The sequence below is a fragment of the Apteryx rowi genome, unplaced genomic scaffold (genome assembly GCF_003343035.1).
Source record: "Apteryx rowi isolate R43461 unplaced genomic scaffold, aptRow1 scaffold_193, whole genome shotgun sequence".
In the NCBI taxonomy this organism is placed as follows: Eukaryota; Metazoa; Chordata; class Aves; order Apterygiformes; family Apterygidae; genus Apteryx; species Apteryx rowi.
Window position 1 is genome coordinate 590,860 of NW_020448230.1, and position 23,967 is coordinate 614,826.

General features: G+C 41.8%; 1 protein-coding gene across 1 annotated transcript in view; it reads left to right on the forward strand.

The window, feature by feature from the left end:
* Positions 1 to 23,967, forward strand: part of SLC35F3 (solute carrier family 35 member F3) — a 193,272-nt gene that overhangs the window by 133,469 nt on the left and 35,836 nt on the right. The window lies entirely within an intron of this gene.

Sequence of the window (23,967 nt, forward strand, 5' to 3'; positions counted from 1 at the left end):
TCTGATCCCAGTTATGCTTGAGCTATTTTGTTTATTTCCGAGAGGAAGCACAGTCATAACTGAAGACAGCATTTCATCTTCAGTACACCTTTCTTTTTTTATAGCAAGCCTAAACCTACGAAGTGTAAACCCTCTCATGAAAATCCCTGAGTGCCCAACTTCCATGAAGGGCTGAGGATGGTCTAGCTGCTTGCGAGAGTGCGCCTGGCAAGTGCTCCTTCTTCTCATCTAGTTTTAGGTCAGGAGAGGTGCCTGGGACAGGTGGGATAAATCAGCCATCAAGAAGCCCCATGGCAGAGAGCCTCTGCTATACACAGAAGACTGTGAACAACACTTTCCCCTTCTGTTACGCAGCGGGACTCATGTCCCTTAATGAAGTTGCTCAGAAAGTGAACAGCAAGAAGTACACAGTTCTCAGCCTCCAGTTGTGCAGCAGTGAGGCAGAAACTCACGAAAGGAAAAATCAAGGAAATCAGGGTACTCATGAAATGCTATACCTTAGATTACCAGTGTTGAGATTATAAACATTAAAACTGTGCTGTTTACCTATCGTTACATTTTCTTAATCTTCTAAATCATCAGGGGGCTGTGGATAAAGGGATTTCACTGTTTATTGCAGGTCCTAGAGCAGCACTCAGAAGTTTTAAAGAAATTTCTGTAAGATACCATGTTTCCTGCTTTGCACTTCAGACTTCAGTTTCTACTTGTTGTTTACTAAATAGCAAACATGGGTGCCTCAGATGAGAGAAGTATGGAGGTTATAAAAAGCAACAGTTTAATCTAAAAGTAATAACAAATGCTAGCCCAAAACAACTACCTTTTAGTTTCTTTGGTTTGTAAGTATTTCTTTTCAGCTTCCCTCAGATAGTGTTTTAAATACTGATAATTCTGGGGTGAGCAGTTGCGGTTCACCATATTCCTGGGGTTAAAACCAGAGCATTATACTCTTCATTGCTACAGTTAATTGATACAGCTGGTAATTTTATGTCTTCCATTTAATTAACTGATGACTGAGCTGAGCAGCAGGTGCAAGTCTTACAGCTTATTTGGGATGTAGGGGGGAACATCACTACAAATATGCCTGCAGCAGGCTTAGTAAAGAACGTGCATTTGTGTGTCTGAGTAGCAAATTGAATAGGGTTAATTTGCAGGGTTTTTTATTGGTCTCAGGGTACGGACTTGGCTTTGTTTCCTAGCTTTGCTGCAGATGTGGTGTGTGCCTTTGAGCAAGTCTGTGCAAACCTGATTCCTTCACACTTGCTGTTCCTTTGGATGGTACAGTCCTTCAGAGGGAGAACTGTCCCTTAGCATGTGTTTATGTAGAGTCTGCCTCGGTATGTCCATTATCTAAACCGAGATTTTTCAGTGGTGCCGTGCTAAGACTTACCATAGTAAGAATTATTGTTCATCTGCATTCTCCATTATGACTGAGATTTCATATGCACATGTCAGAACACACAAGCATTGGAGCCCAGCATCCCTTCTTAATCATTCCCTCTTTTTGCATACTTCTATATTTATATATGTGTGTGTATATTTACATACATGCATATATATATGCATATATAGATATCAATGTTGAGRCTTTGCAGCTGTATGTGAGGCATTACTGTCTTCAGGAAAGGTTGTACTCTAGGCACAGTCAGACATGTTAGGAAGGCTTTGCATGGGCTTCAGAGTGCTTAAAGTAAGACAATTCTGACCTGGAACTAACAAGAAACTTGCTCAGTCACTTGCTTCTAATTTTATCCTCCATCCTCATCTATATTTTATTCATTGTCTGAGCTCTCTGGCAGGAATTTGCAAGGAGATAAACAGGAGAGTATAAAGTGGAATTAAGATGTCTAAGTCACCTCATTAGTAAGGTAAATGAAGGGATTCTCATGTGTTAACTACATAGGCTTCTAAAATCCATAGGCACTAACATTTTCTTGGCAGCAGAGTTCCCAAGGACACGTGCACAGCTGTCTCCTTCTCAGCAAGGCGGGCAGCTCAGCCCCTACCCTCACCGCAGCCCAGCAGTGCCTTCATACAGGCGCAGACTCAGGGCACGGCTGCTGCGGGGCCTGATCCAGCAGGTGCGCTTTGGGCACACGTAGCTATCCCTGCATGTAGTCATTCCTTATGAAACACATCTGCCCCTGCCACTTGTATAGGCAGCCAGCACGGGAGGAGGAAGGTGCCTGTGTTGTTCGCGCTCACGGGGTAAGCAGCTCGCCCAGAGCCTGGCTCCCTCTCCTGCTGAGCGCTCTCACCGCTGGGCCCCACCTGTGCTCACTGCTCCTTCTTGGCCTGCTGGCTTTTGAGGAGGTAATGTTTGCAAAATATTCTAAAGCATATTTTTGGCATAGTTTTACGTTCCAGTATCCCCTTGTCTTCCCTTTCTTCCTAAAAGTTTTGATAGCAGCTGTTGAGAGCTCGGCAAAAGCTAGCTGGGAAAAGTTATGATGCTATAAACCTTTTACAGTTAAAGGATATGTAAAGAACAACAGTCATGAGGAAAAAATACATAAAAGAGGGATTATAAAATGTAATCACAGTGAAAAAGGAGTCTGCCCTCTTGTACAGATATATGCTTACCCTGATTAGTTAAATATACCATCCAAAAACCTTAGTATGGTTTTAAATTCATATTCTAATTAACGCTGCTATTCCAGAGACATACTATGCCATATATATAATTTTTGTATGCTTTGTAATCTCACATAAGAACATGCCTGCTGCAGTCACAAATCAGTTTAAAGCTGTACAGTTTTTTTCCCCATTTTTTAAAACATATATTGGTAATAAATTTGGCACCAAAACCTTAGAGTAGCACATTACATTTAACAAGAGATTTTTTAATTTTCCTTATAAGATTTTGAGTATTAAACCATAATGTAAAGTATTAAGGATTTCTGATTCTACCCTAGTGCATGGTAAGGAGCTTTCTATGTAAGCTCAAGTAGAATAACAGTTTTGTCTGCAGCACGGTGGGGGAGTCATTCATAACTCCACTGAGACAATGTTGGATGTTTCCAAATTGTATCCAGACAGAACATGACAAAGAATAAAATCTCTTCTGGATCAGTACTTTTGGTGATGAATCAAGGCAGAACAAAACACATGTGTTCATGTACAAACTATTCTAGGTTCCCTATGCAGCTCCATTAAATTTAAGAGTTATGCATAAACTGTATATCAGGGAGAATTTGTCCCATGATGGGCCATGTACAGGTCGCATGAGACTGCGTTCTTGGTAAAGTGACTCAGAAAATTCTGACAGGCCACAGAAGAGCACTCCAAGGTTACCTCYACCCTCTTACTTCTTGTTCGAGTGCTCACCAGCTTAAAATAAAATTACAGTAACTAGATTAACATTAATTTAAAGTGTTGTCCAGTCCAGAAATAACACATGTAATGATTTATGGGCCTAATGGATCATTTGAGAGTACTTCATTTTGTCTTCATACTTTTTGCTTCCAAACTGCTTTGTAAAATGACACATTCAATCTGATGAGCTCTCCTCCATCATACTTATATTACTAATTTATGAGGTAACATAAATTAAAAGCACTGGAGCTTAAAACTCCCTGGCTATAGGGAAGATGAAATTAAAATCTCTGTAAGATATTATTTAGCTTTGCGTATTTCTAGGCAGGAGACAACATATCATAGCTCTTACACAGATTCRCTCTTTGCATACCAATGTGAGAACAACCGGGGATTCTGTGCACACAGTAGCAGCAGAATTCCTCAGAATGCTTATTTATTTTGACAGTATGGTTTTACCTAACAGTTTTCTGACAAGTAAAGAGCAGGACTTTACAGAATGGTTTGCCTGATTATTTGTTTTCTTTTAGATCATGATTTTTATTGCATACAGCAATAGGGCTAAAGGAATCTCTTCTACAGCCTTGAATAAAGCAGATGTGTCTGGTGAATGAAAGAAAGAATCATCTCCTATATCTGGCACTGATCTACGTCCACATTTGAACATGTTTTAACATGTTCTTTTTCACTGAATCAGTCTCTGTACTGCCCCTGAATTAGCTGCCACTAATCTTTCAGAATTTGTGGGTATTTCTTTGAAAAGAAAGAAAAAAGTTGAGGGTAACATTGAAATATAGTTTTTTCTTTGGAACTCAGTCAAAATACTGGAGGTAGCAATGGAAGAGGACTAATGTGATCTTATTTACTCTGATATACATACAATAACTTCACAAGAGTCACCTCTGATGTATATACATAGGGATTCAGAATTGAGACTTAGATCTTCTGTGGCCAGAAGTGATCAGTGCCTTAGCTTCACATAATGTCCAAGAAAATGTGGGCCAATTTTTAAATATATTTCATACACATTTCTGCATGGAGGAGATGAGACACTAGTCCAGCATCCCCATCTTGACTCGCATGAAAGTGCCACTTAATGAACCATCAACACTGCGCTCCTCTGTGGCAGCAGTCAGGGAACTCAGCCACGCAGGTGCTGGTAACCACCTGATCATGACAAAACTCTAAGCGGGGATAAGGTCAGAGCCTGATTTGGCAAGAGTGGATACCTTTTTGCTGTTGATTTTAAACATTTTGTATTCATGAGTCTCTCTTATCCAATGGCATTAAAATGTTGCAGCGTGGTTGACTTTTGGCATCTTCCTGATTTATGCTGCTACTTAGGTGAGAACATCACCACCAGAACATACCGTATTACCAGAGTCATAAATAAGCTACAGAAACGTCCAGACATGATGAATACAAGTGTTTTAGCAAATATCACCCAATGGAGCATCATGTATTTTTCCTTTCAAAAGCTTTCAATTTATAAATTCTATTTTTAATTCACTATATCAGCCTGAAACTAATACTTATTTACTTTGTGTTCCTCAAAATAAAATTGTTTTACAATTCAAGTTCACATTAGCTCATTGGGGAAAAAAAAAGAACAAAAAGAATGCTTGAAATTAAAAGATACAGCATCTGATTCTTACCTGATTTAGACAGATACAAATCAGGAGTAACTCTAAATTAAATCATTTTGGTCTCCACACCAGTCTGTCAGAACTTATCTTTGTGCTTGGGATCAAAGCAATTAATTAAAAGAAGATGAGTATACTGTTGCCTCGCATAACTAACTGGGGCTTACTCTTATAGAAGAATGCCTGATACATTGTGCAAATTGTTTATCACACTTCTGGTTGTCTATTTCTACTGCAGGTGTCTCAACTACTGTTGGTCGTGTGTTATTCATTGACAACTGTATCCTCTCTCAGATTGTTTTCACTGATTCTGCACTCTTCTCCCAGTACTTTTAGCTGAAAACAAGACCAAAATGTACTATTAACAAGCACTAGGTAGCAGTAGTAGTGAAGCTTTTTTATGGAACAGCATGGTGTAAGTGGTAAGGGAGATGCTGAAGGGCATCTGTCAGATGCCCTACCTGCTTTGCACAGAGTCAAGTTCAGGCATGGAGTATTCATTTGGGCTTAACTCAGCTGAAGCTGAAGCCAAATTGAAATCAGTAAACTTTTTGCTTGATCATGTGGCCTACACCAGCATAGGAGCCATAACAAGGATGAGCGGTTGCATATTTTCTTTGGGAATATCAGGGTTCTAATGCAAATGTATTGTGCAAAAGGAAATGTCTTTAAAAAAAATGGCTGTTTGGCTTCATTTGTATAAATTGTCACAGAATTGTTATCTGCTGTCATCTTGGGAGGCAAAGGAAGGGGCACCAGCCTTACTGTGATAACCACCTAACCCACATACTTTCCTGCCATCTTGCTTTTCACCAGTTCTGTGACCATTTTCTGCCTCTTTTTGGATGACCCAGAAGGATGCTGTTTCTGCAGCTGGAAAGACTCACTGGGACTCTGTTGCCAGATGTCTAGCTTCCTTCCTTCCTGCTCAAATAGATGCTGTTGTTAACTTCAGTTTCTCAAAGTTGAGAAATTACTGCTTCCTGATGAAAACCATTGGAGCCCCTCTCTTTCCTTGTGAGGATACTGTGCATCCCAACAGGCTGGGAGTCCTAAGGATCACAGCACATCCCCCACAGAAATTCTGGAGGGAGCACCTAACTACTAGCTTGAGATTTTTGCTTTTGCTAAAGGTCCTAGCAGAGCTATGCTGCATTATTGCCAAATTATCATATACGCCATCAATTCAGCTGTTTCCCTGGGGAGACTTCTCTCAGGTGATTAATGAATAATGTTATGGTTTCTGGCTCTCTGTGACTCCTGGTGCAAAATTTTCTCAGCCAGCTGTCTATAATGTGCTCACAATATGCCTGTTCTTGCAAAAATATGTAGTCCTCAGGCTTCAGAGTATTTCTGGAGTATCTTCCTGTTCACGTAAGTCTTTTCTACGCACTGGAGACATCACCAGAGGTTAGATTAGCAAGGAAATTTGCCTCAGCTGGCTCCTCAGTGCCCTACTGCATATTGCAGCATTGCCAGCTTGGACCTCAATGCCCAGGTTCCTCGCAAAACACATGGGGAGGGTAAATGCCTACAGAGGAGATGCAAAAAGACTAGGAAACTGGTGAGGTAAAAAGTAGGAAAGGTTGAGGAGAAAGAAAGAGAAAGTCTGTTCACCAAACTTTAGTTGTTAGTAGTAGGTCTCTCACTTTCTCCCCTCTATTGGAAGAAAAGTTGATTGTATTGAAGACATCTTGCTCAGGGAAATCTGTAGCTGGGGACCCCAAGTACAGAGAGGGGCCTCTGCCCATCCCAGAATTAGATGCCTAACCACATYTGAAGTGGCACTACTCTTGATGTTTTCTACTGGAAAGTTTAAAAAACTTCTCCCTGACCCCTGTACAAGCTGGTAGTTTTTCTGTTCCCCATATGCCCAGTAGGGGATCTTGGTACCTAAATCAGGGCTGATGATGACAGTGGCTGGTAGAGTGCCCAAAAATTAATGCCCAAGTCCCAACTTCTGTGGAGGTAGCTCCCACTGTGTGAAGCTTGCTTGTGGGTGTCAGGCACATAAAGTGGCATTTCTATGCTTACCTCCCTTTCTAAACCTGCCCCCAGCTTTTCCCATCTCCTGGAAACACCCTTAAGAGAATTTCTTTAAAATTCTGTTTCAGAAGTTTGTTAATTCCATCTATTCAGGTAGTTAACACTCCCTGTGAGAGCTTATGTCWTAGCCTCTGTGTGAAAATGGTTGGGGTTCCTTTTTAGGAAACCAATCCCTTGTAATTCAGCCTCTCAGTTTCTTGAGAATGTACTTTGAGATTCCCATGGTATTTCACAGAATCACAGAATCGCTGAGGTTGGAAGGGACCTCTGGAGATCATCTAGTCCAACCCCCCTGCTCAAGCAGGGTCACCTAGAGCACATTGCACAGGATTGCATCCAGGCGTGTTTTGAATATCTCCAGAGAAGGAGACTCCACAACCTCTCTGGGCAACTTGTTCCAGTGCTCTGTCACCCTCACAGTAAAAAAGTTTTTCCTCATGTTCAGATGGAAGTGTCTGTGTTTCAGTTTGTGCCCGTTGCCTCACATCCTGTCACTGGGCACCACTGAAAAGAGTCTGGCCCCATCCTCTCGACACCCTCCCTTCAGATACTTGTACACATTGATAAGATCYCCTCTCAGCCTTCTCTTCTCCAGGCTAAACAGGCCCAGCTCTCAGCCTTTCCTCATAAGAGAGATGCTCCAGTCCCCTAATCATCTTTGTAGCCCTCCGCTGGACTTGCTCCAGTAGTGCCACATCCCTCTTGTACTGGGGAGCCCAGAACTGGACRCAGTACTCCAGATGTGGCCTCACCAGGGCTGAGGAGAGGGGGAGAATCACCTCCCTCGACCTGCTGGCAACACTCTTCCTGATGCACCCCAGCATACCATTGGCCTTCTTGGCCACAAGGGCACATTGCTGCCTCATGCTTAACTTGGTGTCCACCAGCACTCCCAGGTCCTTCTCCGCAGAGCTGCTTTCCAGCAGGTCARYCCCCARCCTGTACTGGTGCMKGGGGTTATTCCTCCCYAGGTGCAGGACCCTGCACTTGCCTTTGTTGAACTTCATGAGGTTCCTCTCCRCCCACCTCTCCAGCCTGTCCAGGTCTCTCTGAATGGCAGCACAGCCCTCTGGKGTATCAGCCACTCCTCCCAGYTTTGTATCRTCAGCAAACTTGCTGAGGGTGCACTCTGTCCCTTCATCCAGGTCATTGATAAAGAAGTTGAACAAGACTGGACCCAGTMCTGACCCCTGGGGGACACCGCTAGCTACAGGCCTCCAACTAGACTCTGTGCCACTGATCACAACCCTCTGAGCTCTGCCATTCAGCCACTTCTCAATCCACCTCACTGTCCACTCATCCAGCCCACACTTCCTGAGCTTGTCTATGAGGATGTTATGGGAGACAGTGTCAAAAGCCTTGCTGAAGTCTAGGTAGACAACATCCACTGCTCTCCCCTCATCTACCCAGCCAGTCATTCCATCAGAGAAGGCTATCAGATTGGTTAGGCATGATTTCCCCTTGGTGAAGCCATGCTGACTACTCCTGATCACCTTCTTTTCCTCCACATGCTTGGAGATGGCCTCCAGGATGAGCTGCTCCATCACCTTTCCAGGGATGCAGGTGAGGCTGACTGGCCTGTAGTTCCCTGGTTCCCTAGTTCAGACCATGATGTAGTGAAAAGAGCTTAATGTTCATGTCTGGTGAAAAGCTTTCTCCTAATCTGAAGATCCTTATTCCAGTGAGGATCTCCTTGTCTGGCTTTTATAGCCCTCTGGAGGGCTAATGGGGAATAGAAACTAGGTGCTCCTGATCAGAAGAAATGCATGTTCTTTAACTATCCTTGAGCCTGGTTTGCAAAACCATTCCACAGATGATTAGATGAAATGGTGTCCTGTAATTTTGTCTTGTTGTCCCATTAATTTTTCATGGTAGAATAAAAGATGCTCTCTCTTCCATATCTCCAACAGATACTCTAAAATAACTATATTATATACCTAGTATGAGGTAGTGGTGCTTGAGGCAAGGACTAGAAACAGAAGTAATTGTTCTCGTTATCTGAAGACAGCGCACATGCGATGAAACGGTGTCTTTTTGTAATGATGTTCTTGCTTGAAAGAATGTAATGTCTTCCAGCACTGAATGATCTCTGCTGGTGTTTAAACTTTAGGCTAATAGCACTTCATTAACTTGCTCTACCTCTGGTTAGGAAAGCAAGGTGCTGAACTTCCATGCTTCTACAGTTTTTTCAGGAGACCTCATGAGCAAATCCACCCATACTGCATAACTGAAAATACAGAATCAAAGAAAGCAGGACTGAAGGGACCTCAGAGGTCATCTCATCCATTCCCTGCCTCCAGTGCACGATCAACATGCACAAACAGAAAAGTAACTGCATTTTATGATTGGCAGAGGGGAAAAAAGGGACCCAGGAAAGAGTGTGTGATTGTGTTTACTGTGTGTAGAAAGAATCAGAAAGCTGAGTGAGCATGTATAAGCTGTTTTTCTAAGCGTCATAGCATGAAGGAAGGCAGAGGTCATGGCTGCTCTTTTTGCACAAAGTGTTTTACCTTAGTCATCGCATCAACTATTTTGACACCCAGTGCACAAATTTACTAAATGAGGACTATCCTAGACAGGTTCTCSCATGTTGTTTACAGCAGCAACAAAAACAACAACAAAACTCAGGAGGCAGTGATAAGGAAGTGTATTTCCCTGCCCTCCCCCCCTCCAATCTGCGTCAAAATATGTTAAGGGCTGCTACCTTTAAAACTGCTTTAAAAAGCAAGGTGCTTGTATGGTAACAGACTTTGTAGCTGTAATTAACAGCTCTCAGTAAAGATAGATGATACAGTAAGAAGTGTTTGAGGCTGGCAGTACTACAGAAGTGGAAAAAACCTTTTTGTCCAGCTGCCTAGTGRTTATGGACTGAGTCCAGAGTTCCCAGCATTGTTTCTGGTTGTGTTAAAAGACAGCCTCATATAAATGCACAAGTACCTGGCTACAGATCCTGTTCAGTCAGGATCTGACAGAGCTGGCCACCCTTGCTTGTTAATCAGAGCTATAGCTAGTAAAAGGGAAGAAATAGCCAAAGATGAAGGCTGGCAGCAGCATAGGTATATGAGCAGGGTGCTGTAAATTGGAAAATCCTGCTAAGCAGTTATTTAATATTGCCTGTGAACATCAGTAGATTTTTGGAGGGAAACAACGGTAAGATACTAGCCGATGGGCAGATGTGTTCATATATGTACTTGCTAAGATCTACAGCCATTCCCATGTTTTCCAGCACTAACACACCTYTCAAAATGGTGGTTTTCTGCCGGAGAATCGTGCAAAATGCCATCCAAAATGGCAAAAACAAGCAAAATGTGGTTTTGTTACCTGATTTGCCTGCTTGAGAAGGCAGTTAGTGAAGATTGCTTCTCTTCAGTTTAGCTAASAAGAAGAAACAACCTTCCTGGCAATCTGTTTGTCCATCTGTGGCATCAGCTGAAACTCAGTGAGTTTGAAGGAAATAGCCTCATACACTTTATGCCCTTAGGGTCATTACCATGTTATTTGGGCCTCTTATACTGAGCAAGCCTGTAATGATCAAGTTCACTGTGGCTTTCTTATCCATTCCCTCTTTCCCATATTTCTGACAGAACTCTTGCCCACATACTCTGTCTGAAACACTTGCGTTTAGCTTTATCATTTGCTTTGTTTCCCTCTCTTAAATGAGGTTTCTGTGAAGTTGGCTTTGGTTGCTTGTGGTTTGATTTCTGAATCATGTTCCTTCTCTTTAGAGTTGGATGTTTGCTTGCTTATTTGCTTAAGCCGCTTATTTTGCAAATGTGTAGAGAATGCTGTAACATTTCCTTTCTATCTTTGAAAATCTTTCACTTTGTCAGTAAAAAGCTAAGGCTYCCATTAGGTGAATGGGCCCCTGGAAGTCTAAATGAGTGATGACACCCCCAGTTTCTTTCATCAGAAACAACTGTTAAAGCCCAGGCACCACAAGTCGTTGTGAATGCCCCTTCAGTGACAGAGCAGTATTAACCTTTCTGTAGTACGTTGCTAAGACAGGGTGCCCATGGATGGTGTAAGCACACATCCATTCGCTACAATAGAACCTTGTTCCTGCAAGTCATCTGGCGTTTGTCCTTGCATCACATCTAACAAATGTTTTACTTAACCAGAATACTGTTTTTTTTCCTTAAGTCTCTTCATTATATCCATAGGACAGGCCACTCAGGCCAAATGAGAACTGGATCATGCTTTTTTTGCATTGAAACTCCAGCTTTCTGGATTAGTCTACCTTTTTATGCATTCAGCTGGAATGCATATGCATTTCCAACTATGGATCATTATGAAAATTATTCAGCTGTCCTGTTAAATAACACATTAGAAAATAGGCCAGAATTGCACTTCTACTTTCAGTACCTCTTAATAATACCTTGCATAAAAAGGAAGCTCCGGCATTAATGCTGCCAGTTATTTTCACTATCTAACAACTGGTTGCTGTTGTCAGATCATCTCACTACGATATGCTGAATGCCACGTCATAGAGTCATGGAACAATTCAGGTTGGAGGGGCCCTCAGATGTCTCAAATTGTCACCTCCCTTCCATTAATGTACCTACAGATCTACACTTGATCATGAAATTTTTAGCAATTAAGGGCAACCCTCTGAAAGTCTTACAGCATTAAATAAAGAGCTATATTGATTTCATGGATTTTTCAAACAACTTAAGCAATCATGTAGCAAAGCCATGCTCTTCTGTAGTTCCAAGTGATTTCTGTAATGCTGTTACTTTCAGCCTTACCAAATTTGACATGGCCTTCATAGCAGAGCTGGATTCTTCATCCTGTAGAATGGATAACCATAAGGGAATATGAAAAAGGGCCATTAAATCTTGTATGGCATGGAAAAGGTGAAGTAAGAACTAGATGGCATCAAACAGAATGAGTGAGATGTTCAGACCAAAGGAGGTGTTTTTTCAAACAGTGTGTAACTGAGCTGTCAGGAGTGTGAAAAATGAGAACATCCTGAAAAAGTGATTAGTGCATGCTTGGAAGTAGGAGTTGCTGGGGCACATGCAGCCTGTTATGGGAGCAGATTGCATGAGCTCTGTCAAAACTTAAAACTAACTGTTGGGCAACATACAAACAATAGTTTGTGTAGCAACACCACATCTTCTTCTGAAAGCTTAGCTAGATCAGTATATCATATATTATTCCAAATGACAGCTTGCTTAGTGTATTACAGCTAATGTTAAGAATCATGTGACTAGATACAGATTCTTAACATGTGAGATGCCAAGATCAAGGCACAACAGCCACAGAGTCTTCTAAATTATAGGAATCCAAACTAGTAACTCAGAAATATCTACTGAAGATTTAATCATATCAGCAAAAGCTATTTTATGTGTTAACAGATTTGTTTCTTAAGTATGTTCAAATAGAACTTACCAAACTGTTAAAGATGTTTTCTTGGGATCTTTCAAAAGGGAACGTCAAACTGGCTTTATTTTTAGGTAAACAGGAATCATAATGAGGACATTCCTCTTGAAAATTGTATCAGTTATATGAATACTTAATTGTGGAGCTAGCTTTGGCTGGCAGGTTTGAAAATATTGTCTGCTGCTTTAAATTTCTTAAATTTTGTTTTGTTTTCATGATTCAAAAAAATTAACACTTGGCTTCCCAGATATGTTTGTTGCAAGCAACTGGAGACAAGTGGTTGCAAGAAAATGGAAAAAAGTGTGTTTCGTTCACAGCAATTCTACTGAAAGAAATTGGTCTATCCATCAATGTGGCTTTAGATACTTTCCACTATTACACTGCTGGTATCTGAAACCTCATTAGCCAAAAAGCCTTTGTCTAGCGCGGAACAGTAATTAACCACAGATTTTGGGCACATGTAGGAACATCTCGCTAGGGAAATCTGAAAAAGAGAAGACAAATAATGTCTATGAGTCAATATAATGTCACAATCTGAATGTGCAATGGCAAATCTTCCTTCCTCAAGTAACTCAGCTACTGAGCACTACAGATAGATAGCTAGTTTGTATTAAGCTGCAAGCATAGCTTTTGCCTGACTTTGGCCTAACCAGCAGTGACCAACCGACTTCTCTACATGAAGTGTGCTCATGGTACCTACTAAGTCTTGTACAGCTGACAGGAAAAAGATGCTATAGTTCATTAGTTTTGTCATTCTGTATAATTCATACGTTTTCAAAGGGAATGGCACTGAAAGCTTTGTAGTACTGAAGGTGCATAATAACTGCATCAAAATTGCTCATCTGCAGCTAAAGTGAGATAATTGCCTAGGCATATTCGCCTTTCCAGAAGAGATTTTGAATAATAAATGTTTATAAAACCATTCTGTCATCATATTATCCAGTTCTAACCCCATAAGCCAAACTCTCAATTCATTTACACCAGAAATAGCTCTCATTGGTGCATTTCTGAAGTCAGCAAAGATCAGAACCTGCACTAGCTTAAATCAGCTGGTCTTCGCTCACAGCTCCCCCAGCAACCCTTATGAACCAAATCGAATAAGAGTAATCAGCAAGCACACTGACTTCTTGTTAGCAGAATTTTCTGTGTCTTTAATAATTTAACTTAATTAATGGAATTTAGGGGCTCAGATGCTAGTCTTTAGTGATGTTGAATGGCCCTCCTTCCTGAGGGGCAAGTCTTGTCACAGGGTTAGAATTACAAAAAGACTGAGACATATGCCCCATCCTGAAAACAGGAATAAATATCTATGTGTGGTTTCAGGTAGACATTTCTTTCTCCTTGGGAACCTCTATCCTCTCTCAGGGCTAAAGGCCTGAGCTGATCCATTCTCACAAAATATAGATGTGCTGATGATATTGTGAGACTGGCAGCAGAAGGTTAGACTCAAGACCATGTTAATTAGCTTAATCATGGCTGATCTAAGCTGCTCCCGCAGATAAGCTCATTAGTACAGACTCAGCTCACCGAAGGCTTTGAACATGATCCTTCTACAGCTGATAAAATGCAGACAGCTGTAAGACATGTCCTGCTTGAAGTCCATGCTTACCTGTTCAATTCCCTCCTTCTCCACAGTGATGCGGTTTATAAATGTTTCTGTAATCTGGTATGCTCACTTTTCCTCACAATTAAAAGTTGAGAAACAGCAGTGACCAGAGAGAGGATTTTTTGGTGCAACTCTGCTGTCTTACGCTCCTCCAAGAAGGAATTAATTGATTTTTCCATTAGACTTGATACAAATCATATTGATGTCCTGATCATCCTCAGTATGCCTGACTGATATCTAATATCTGCCCCATGATCTTTGCAACACCTCTTGTGCCTCTTTCATGATCTCGCTCAGTGACTGGAACTGCATGTTCTAGCCTAGCCATGCTACAAGTGCTAAATGAACAAACATGGAGAGTTTATAAAGGGGTAAAAAATGTTTCAGACTAGATGACAAGATCACCTGCTTTCTGCCACTTTGTGCTGCTTATCTTTCTGTGTGAAGGCAGGAGCTGCCGTTTCTTCTGCGGGATCCCTTCAGCAAAAGAGCCATCTGCTTGTCCCGAGGTCAGCTTGCTCTGCAGGTCTTCAGCTCATAAATCCTTGTGTGTTGTAGTGAAATCTCAGCATGTTGTACCACTGGGGCACTGGAGTCCTGCTGAGCACCTTGGCGTGGAAAAAGCTGACCAGCTCTCCAGAACTGGGAAATAAGCCAGCAATCCTGGAAGCTGACTAAGCTGGCATTTGCCCGTCACCTAGACTTGTGATCATCTCTGAGGTGCATTGCACATCTGCATCTGTGTGGTTCTCCGAATCACCTCACTGGCCGGGTGCACTGTATTGCTAATAGGCAGCTGGGCACCGCGTCTCTCTTGCTGTCAGCACTGAGTTATATCCATGACGTGGGAAAAACCTCTGCTGTGATCTCTCAGCTACTTTGAATACATCTTCTCTGAATAAACAGAGGCAGAGAACTGTACTGGTGGAAAGACAGCACTAACTGTATTCTCCTGAGACACTCACTGCTGATGATTAATAAGAAAGTGCAGTAGCAGAACAGGTATCACCTTTGCCAGGTTTCTGAATAAAGAATTTCGCCTTCGAAATTGAAACATCATTGCTGCTGTTGTCATTCTTCCTGTAAAACATTTTGAAAAGAAGTTCAGAAGCTTTGCTAAAATTGGTAACAATATGAACTATTGTTCAGTACATTTTTTTTCTCTCTCAAGGACTTAAGCTTATTAAGTAATGTCTCTCTCTCTCAGTTTCATCACAGAGCATTAAGTTTTAATAAAGGGTTGAACCCCACCATGGAAGATCTTTATTCTAGTTGTATAGATGAGGCTGGACAGAGCCAAATTTAACAGTTTACCCAATGCACAGTTACAATAAAATGAGCCAAGTTATGTATGTTATAAATCAGGGTGGTTCAGATGGGGATATCACAAGGCACTGTGACTCTGAATTACTCTGTTACTGAGACTCAGGAGTTGAGGTATCATGATATTTTAGACAGCATTTTTTAAGGTCCTGCTGTTGGATTCTCTTCTCTTACAGAAGACTGGTGAAATTGTAATGGCTCAGACAGAAAGAGTGGTGGGTCAGTAATGAAGGCTTTTGGAAATGTCTCCTTATGCTTGTATATATACATATATACACACATACATGTATGTATGTGTGTGCATATATATATAGTATATATGTGTACATGTATGTGCACATATGTATATGTGTGTGTATATGCACTATTTGAATTTACATGCTGAACCACTGTTACCCTGCAACAGCAGTGATGTCCTAGAGGAGTAACAGCAGTTTTATTTCTGATAGTCTCTGAAAGTTTCCCCAAACTCAGCTTTAGTCTGTTCCCCATGCAGGCTGGTTATGCCTTGTTTCTACCCCCATCAGCATTTTAGCCTCATTCAGTCAATGCTGCCCCAGAGAATGAAGCTAACTAGTCCATTTCTTCCCACCCTGACCTGGGCATCAGTGTTGTTTATTTCCTGAAGAAATACCTGCATTTCTTAAGTAACTAATATATTTGAACCCAAAACTACAGGTTAGAACCTGCTAATTCCATAGGATCCTGTGGCAAAAGTGATTTCTGCAGACATTCATTTCTTAGCAGAGGAATATTTAAAATAGCAGTTGGACATAAGTTGCAAAGGCAGCTGAAAAACCCTATACCCAGCTTGAATTAGGGAAGTGAGTAACCTGTTTGATGAAAAGTCATTATATTGTGGTCAGTGCGGCTCAGTGTGCAGGGTTCAACTTCTTTCGGCTCTGGAAACTTTTCTGAAGGATCTCTGGGTGCAAGCCCTGTAGGACAGCTCAAGCCCCTCGTACAGCAGTGGGAGGGCAGCCCTCCCGCAAAGGTGGGTTGCTGCCAGCCAAAGACCTCACTGCTGCACTGAGCTGTGCCACTGCYGAGTGGACAGGCGACGTGTGTGCCCCAAAAATATCCTGAGAGCAAGGGGCAATGCCCACCTGGTGATCGGGGGTGTATAGTGCCAACTCACGTGCCTCTGGCAGGGTTTAGGCCTGAAGGTCTTGCTAGTGCCCTGAAAATCAAGGAGCTTTCAGGCATTCCCTGTCGATGTGTCTCTTCATGGCTCTGGGCCAGACTCTCATCTCAGTTTTTACCACTTTTCATTCCACTACCATCTCAGTTTAAGTCTAATGCCCTTGATAATAAACTGGAGATGAGCCAGACCTCAGCTTCCAATCTGGCCTTTATGGTGCATCAGGACAGCGTCCTGGCCATTTCAGATGCAGAAAAATTAAAGTCTTGTTTTTCCATTAGGGATGAATTTGACCAGGGAAGGAAGGGTTTTCCTTTTTTTAAAAAAAAATCACATCTTCATTCTCCATACCCCTAAAATTAAAAAAAAGAAAAAGAAAAATCTTAGCTTTTGGTAAATGGTTCTTCCTCCACAGCCATATGCACGTACTGCCCCTCTTCACAAATGAAAAACTCCTGCCAAACAATTTTTTACAACTCTTTTCTGGCCTAGAATCCTGTCATGGCTGATGCCATGTTTGAGAGACCCTATGCTTAGTTGCCTTAACCTTTTTATCTCTATTTTAAAATTTAAATTTGATCACTTGAAATTCATTGTGGAATTCAGTGGGAGCTGACAGTCTTCAGCCTGCTGAAAAAGTCAGTGTATTTAAGAACTTGAATATTAATTTATGCTTTTAATTCAATATGACCCTCTTAGCATGTCAGTGTGAAGGTAGAGAAATCCAGCAATTCCTTGCAGCTTGCCCATTTGTGCCTTCTGCAGATTATTTGTCAGACTTCTTTTATACTATCTTCATGAGAAATTTAATGAATTTCATCAACACCAAATCATTTGTCTCTGTTGATTTACTTTCTAGGATAATTTATGTATGCATTAAATGTGATTGCAGCAGTTGCCTTACACATGTAAACCTCAGTTTTCAATGACCTTATGGGATGCTCTAAGTTTTAATAACAGCCTCACATAAAACACCCCATTCTGATAGTAAACTTGAGAAAATCTGGATACAGGGAGCTTAGTAAAATAATAGTTGACTTGTTATTTCACAAATTATTCTCTATAATTAGGGAAAACCATCTTTTAAGATACGCACTGATTGCATACCCATACCTTGGTATATGCATCCATGCTGTTACATGTGCCATTGGTCCTGAAGGGAAAAAGTTAATTTTTTTTTTTAAATGAAGGGGCATCACGATAATACAAAATCCACATCAAAAATGAAAAGTAAGAATTATTAGGTAGATTTGTTTTTATCATGTACCGTCAAGGCATTATTCTATGCTTTCCCCTTGGGTGGCTAATGTTGTTTGCTCTGCAATGTACTAGCTCCCCTCTCCCATATAATCTTGAAGTCACCTGCTCAGCCTGTTTCACATGCTGCGAATATTTTGGTTTATGGCTCAGCCCACCCACCAACTATTTCAGTTACTGAGATGCAGTGAGCTAATTAATGCCTCCATCATCTTACACATTTGTCAGATGCTGTGTGATGAAATGAGCAATAAACACTTACCCTCAATCTTCTTTGTCGTATTCTCTCTCCCAGGCTAGGCACTGGCTTAACTCAAGCCCATACACATTTTCCTTGCTAACAGTTCATTCGTGTATTTTTGTCCTATATTTATTTACTTCTAATTCCCTTCCGCTCCTAGTGTGCGTGCGAGATTAAATCTCCATTATCTGAGTCTGTATCTAGTTTGCCTAGTTCACACAGCCATGTAGGTATCGTTATTGCCTAATATTTATACGGAATCAGCATCCAGCAAACCCTGATCCGCACCAGTGGCTTGTGCTAGGTGCTCTTGCAGCAGGGAAACAAGCACCATGCCTATACCACAGAGCTTGTGGTCTAGATTGATGAGAAATGCACAGAACTGCACACAGATCTGCCCAAATCTGGTATTTTTCATTCAGCTGGTACCAAGCACTGACTTCTGCAGCTGCTGTTGAGGACCTTGTGGCGGCCAGCAGTGGTGCCACAGTCTCTGCAGAGGGAAAGTCAGGGCAGCGGCACGAGGACATCGGGGGATGCTTTTCTCACACCTGGCTGAGGCCCATGTGCCTGAGAAACACAGCACATAACAGAGCAGCACAGAGTGGCAGATGAACAGAAGCAGCATAATTAAAAATGTCCTTGTAGATGAGGATAAACTCAGGATTTTCAAGAGGCCTGATTMTTCTTCTGCTTGGGATCAGCTTCCTGCCAACAAAACACCACAATTTCACYCCACGTTCATGTAAGAATATGATGCAAGATGTTCAGATTTTATTAATGTCAGTGAAAAAGGAAGGACTGTGTGAGAAGCAGAAAAATGACAAGTCTCCCTGTGAATTGCACATCCATGAAGACTTGTAGCACTGATCCCAACATGGACTGGTTTTAAACAAAAGACATTTCTGAAATCCAAGTGCAGGATACTCCGTTTGAAAGAAATCTTAGAGTCTTAGAAAGATATGTCTGCTTTTCCACATAATGCCAACAAGTTATCTGATTAAATTAATCTATGTCTGAGTTTAAACTGGGATAAGTGCTTGCAGAATATGTAGGCTGTGATACATCCCCAGCAGTAATTCTGTTAAATTTTTCAACACCCCCTGCTATGCATGTGTAAGGATTCACAGGCACACCAAGACTGGCCAGCTGACTGTGCTCCAGTCTTCTGCTTTCAAGCAGCCTCAGAGCAGGGCTGTGCCTCCTCCTTCCATGCTTTCTGGTACCAGACCAGCCATTTTCATTTTCCAGACAATCTGTTCCACATGGCTGCAGTTGCACTGACCATAACTGCGACCAAAGAATATCTGATCCAAATTACATAGCACATTCTGATATTGGCCTCTAGAACCACAGTTTTGGGCAAGGGCCAGAAGAGCCATTTTGTAAGTATAGTCTAAGTCCAGGGGCTTTATAAATCCATTATAAAAAAAGGCAGGGAGAGCATGCCCACAATCCAGGCCTTAATAATGGCTATCTAAAGTCCACTTCTCTCTTTGGTGGCAAGCTGCAGGGTTTGTGCAGGAGCTCACTCCTGCCCCTACGCTTTCTGCAGTGACAATGCATTTGCACTGTAATATAAGGGAGCAGATTTTTCACTGACACCTACACAGCTGCTCTGGAAGCAGAGTGTTATCCTGGAAGTCAGGGTCTTAGGTCATTTTCCAAAATGAGGGAAGGAATAAGCACATCATAGCAGTAGCAGGTGGAAGACAAATGCAGCCGGTAATTTCATATCTGACAAATGCTTGGCTATCTTTACTGCAGTTCAGCATTCAGAAACGGCAAGCAGGAGGTATTCTCATTGCACAGCCCTTAGATTCTGGCTCAGAAAACCACATCATGCAGTCCCTGTAACTCCTTCTATCTATTAGATCCGGGAGGATGCCATAAACTGCAGCTATATGCCACAGAGCTATTTCATTTTAGCTAAAAGTGAATATTGTAAAAATGAATGTGCTGCATGCTTAGCTGACGTAAATCAGAAGAGTTTGATTTCTATAGTCAAAAAAGTCAAAGAACAGAAATGACTTTTGTGACCCTAAATCAGGTTATAATAGATGAAAGTCTTTCCTAACCTTTTTATATTTTATTTTAGAAATTCTTTATTGTAAAAGCATGTTCATCTGTGCTATAGTCAATCACATGGTATCTGAGCATCTAAATGTAAGAAAACTCTTTAACAAGGTCTATTCAAGACATTTTATTAAAGCCATTACCAGAGGCACATCAAAATGTAATGAACACAGAAGCAGATAATGATCAGAACATTTCCGGCATGAAATGCGTAATCTGTCCCAATTAAGGGAAATACAGGTTAAAATTTGTCATGGCAGCTTCAAATGTCACATTCACATTTCTCAGACAAATGCAGATATTATGTTCCTCAGTCACTTCAAGTTTACTATCAGCAGTTGGTTTCCGCCATTTAAACATCAAATGACTTTCTCTCAACTTTTTTACACTCGCTAGATAGTGTAATTCAGCCATGGGTAATTCTGACTCTGACTCTTGTTTGTGACTCTAATTCCCAGAAGGTAGTTTTACTGTTTTCTTTCAAGAGACGTAGTCCTAGTAAATCCCAGCCATACTATGGAGCAGTGCTGACATTGCAGCCTGTATGGATGTTTCCTTATCACAGCAAGAGCTCCAAAACTTGGCAGGGCAGGCTGCCAAACCACACACCGGCAGGGTGCCCCCTTATCCCGCAAAGGCTGCGCTGAGCTGAGCGGATTGCAAGGGGCTCATCACAGGAGTTTGTATTATTCTTTCAGAGACAACAGAGCAATACTTTAGCTTGCACTTAGACCTAAGCAGTTCAGAGCACTTTAATTAATGAAATGTTAATTAATTCCCACTGCTGCTGATCAGCAGGGAGTTACACTTGTGCTGCAGGCTGATAAACTGAGTGAGGGTGCAGTCTCATGCATCCAATGTGGATGAAGTGGAAGAGCAGGGAAGAGCACCAAGGAGGATAAGAGCCTGTAGAGAGCTGCTGAGCACAAGAAATGGCGGGGTGTCCCAGGGAAAGGGTTTCCTCCTGTGCACTGCATTCCCTGTGCCTCTGCTGCGGGCAGCTGTGAGAGACACGACAGAGCTTGGCTAGACCCACTGTGGTAATTCTGATTTACAGGTCCAGCCCTTCATGGCCACCCGTGGGTGAGTTCCTCACTGGCCCAGATGGGGCAGAGGGGAAGGCTTACAATGTATTACTATTTCAATAAATGCTGAAAACACAAGTATGGCATTTGGACCAGCAGATGGGTTTTCCAGTTCATTAACTTGGAGTTCTGCATTCTGCACCTTGTTCAGGAAAGTCCTGGTGTTATTACTGCTTGCAAATAAGGCCTCCTTGCTGGTTTCAAGTCTTCCCTGAAGTAAGCCTGAACTTTCCGCGATGGCTGAGTTGAAATCCTAATATGTAGATTCACAGCCAAGATTAGGCTGGCGCATTAGACGCTAGTGAGGCACCAACTTTCTCCTCATCAGGACAATGTTTCCAAAGTGCTTCTCTGGACAGAACTGTTTTCTTTATGCAGAGGATCACACAAAGCAGAGCCAAAAGAAACTGTTTAGTAGGCAATACAAATATAAAAGAACAAATACATAAAAAATGTCACAAGAAGGAGAGCAGTGTATGCTGTAGCAGTCTGATCTAAAACACACTGACATTCCCCCCACACATTCATTGTAATGACAAAACCCTACTGCTTTATATTTGTGTACTTCTGTGGCACCAGGATCTGGCCAGAGACTTTTCATGTCTGCCACGTTTTGATGATAGCTCCACCATCTCCAGTCTTGCAAGATTAAAACTTTAAAAATTTAAAACCTTCTAGTTAAATATTTTAACATGTAAAAAACACATAGGTCAGAAGTCTGAAACACAGTATCTGTGCAAAGCTTCAAAGCAAATTTCTTCCTGGCCTTCAAAGAACAGCTACGTATCCCATCCAATCACATAAATAATCATGGCTAGCGCTCCGCTTCAGAGGGRCGCTCATGGCTTTCAGCAGTTTTTACAGCTACACGCACCATTTTGTTCTACCATCTCAACTTCAAGTCTGTTTTTTAAATTCATCAGTGAGATGGTAGCAAATCTGAAGCCTCCTTAAATTCTGCTTCCCTAGAATTTCTGAATATCCCACACCACTGTTGTCATTTCTGGTCTTTCCAGCAACTTCAGATAGATCTCATTTTCTTATAACCTCTAAGTAATGTAAACACCTCAGTGTCATAATCTCTTTGTCTACTTCTGGAACTAATCGATTTCTATCTGATCTCTCTCTTCCCTTACATTTCTTCTCTGTTCTTTTTAATATCATGCTTGCTTTGCTTCATTCTGAATGAGGCAATCGAGGGCTAATAACCCCATTAGGTTATTTATATTCTTATTTTGTCTGTAATGAGAATGTTGGCTGGAAAGTCCAGAGTAGGACATTGATAGCAGCAGGAAGAAAAATCAACATCAAATGTGGTTGCTGTAATAGCCAACAGCAGAGGCAGAACAGCAACCCATGTATGTGCCACTCCACACTTCCAGTAGAAACCAGGTAGGCAAATAAAGTTACACCATTCTGGAATAAAAATGAGCAGAAGACTTAATTGCCTTGGCAGCTGATGCCAGCTTTAAAGACCTGATCCATCCAGTGCAACAATATGCATAAACCAGTTGCTGCAGCTTTTTGAATCTGGGGTATTTGTTTGCAATTCCTTCTGCTTCTAGACCCCAAATCCCCATCAGCATCAGCAAGGAAGGCTCTGCTGTAACTTATCATTCCTGCCAAGAAGCAGGAGGTGTCACATCCTCTAATATTTAAAGGACTTGCTCATAGCTCTCCTCTGTTGCTGGCCACATCCCAGAAAAGATGTGTATGGGCATGTGGCTGACAACACCTGGAGTTAGCTCCAGGGTAGCTGGAGCCATCTTTCTACTCCCTCAGTGTGCATATCCAGCCCATGTGTGGCATTTTCTCCCATGCAAATGACACAGCTTTCAGGGAGAGAAGGAGCAGGGGCTCCTTCAGAAATGGAAGCTGCTGGCCTGACTGGAGGAGGAGAGGCAAGGAGCCCAGGTTTCAGCAAGTCTGAAATATCAAGGACTTTCCACGTGGATTATCTGGGAAGGTGCAAGGAGTTGATGGAAGGAGGTGGAAACTTTCTGAGCCGCAAGAGCAGACACAAAGCATGTTCCCAGAGCTGCTCTGGGATATTTCAGAAGTCAGCATCCTTTCTGGAGGGTGCCTCAGCATGAAACGCCAGTCATCCTGCTCAATCTCACTGGAGGGTGTGAAGGAGGAAAGCCCACAGCCTACAGAATGACAGAGCATGAAACTGAGATTTGACTTCTGAACCATGTAAGATTGAGCAGCCCTTTGATCCACAGAGATAAAAAGAGCTTGAAAGAAGAATGATGAGGATGCAGACGCCTCCGAGTGCAAGGAGGCTGCAAGACAAATACAGCTTGCATCCATCCTCTGGAGCTGTCTTTGGCACTCAGAAAGTAAATGAAGTCAATACTCTGTACTTTATGCTTTGAGAAGCGTCTTCAAAGAAATTTTTGTTTTTACAGAGGATCCTCATGTAATACTGCCCAGAATTTTACAGAATCCTTTGTAACTCTGAGAGGTAGGGAGCAGAAAATCCCTTATAGACAAAGCAGCTGAATGGGCACAAATGTGATCGCTATAGCAGTGTTAGGTTTATGGTTTCTTTTAAATTTTCCTCTTATGTATCTTATTTATAAAGATAACTATAAACTGTATTGTTAGGATGTGGAGAGAAAAAAAACTCTTATCTCAAGACTAGTTCTGTATTTGTTATGACGCTTGGGCCAGCAATGCCTTTTATGCAGTCACACTAAACAGTTGTTAAGGGATAATATAAAGGATGATTAGCAGACTGTACAGGCAAATATTTTCATGTTCCAGGAGCTATTTTGAAATTTCAAAAGAAAACTTGTTCCAAATGGATGAAAGGTGGAATCCAAGAGTATTCAGAGTTGGGTAATGAAAAT